This window comes from Wasmannia auropunctata, unplaced genomic scaffold (assembly GCF_000956235.1).
Source record: "Wasmannia auropunctata unplaced genomic scaffold, wasmannia.A_1.0 LD325766.1, whole genome shotgun sequence".
Lineage (NCBI taxonomy): Eukaryota > Metazoa > Arthropoda > Insecta > Hymenoptera > Formicidae > Wasmannia > Wasmannia auropunctata.
In genome coordinates, this window is record NW_012037124.1 from 1 (window position 1) to 511 (window position 511).

At 29.9% G+C, this 511-nt stretch overlaps 1 long non-coding RNA gene across 1 annotated transcript; it reads left to right on the forward strand.

Moving 5' to 3' along the window:
• Positions 1-511, forward strand: LOC105460245. The gene is made up of 2 exons (XR_975796.1): positions 1-88; positions 208-511. It is a non-coding gene; the product is annotated as an uncharacterized LOC105460245 (long non-coding RNA).

The window sequence follows — 511 nt, forward strand, 5'->3', positions numbered from 1 at the left end:
GATCCAGATCGATTTTTGCCTGAGAAGATTCAAAATCGTCATCCTTACTCGTATCTACCATTTAACGCTGGATCACGTACTTGCATTGGTAATCTGAATTTATATCTTTTATGAATTGTTTATATGAATGATTGTACGATACATATAAAATTATAGGTATACACTATGTCCTTTATAAGTATTAAATTATTGTTTTAAATTATATAGGTCAACGATTTGCTCTATTGGAAATGAAAGCGATGGTAGTTTCTCTGATACACAATTTCTATTTGGAACCCGTTGATTATTTAAAAAATCTTCGGCTACAGACTGATATGGTACTTCGACCTGCTCATCCACTTCGTGTAAAATTTGTTCCTATCAGCAAAATGAATGCAAATACTTGAAGCAAATCCAAATTTATCGAACATCGTAAAAAGTAAATGTCATGAAAATAGAAAGAAATAATTTTGTTTATTATATTGTATTTACATCGCTAATACACAAGTTAATGCATTTACATCGTTAATAC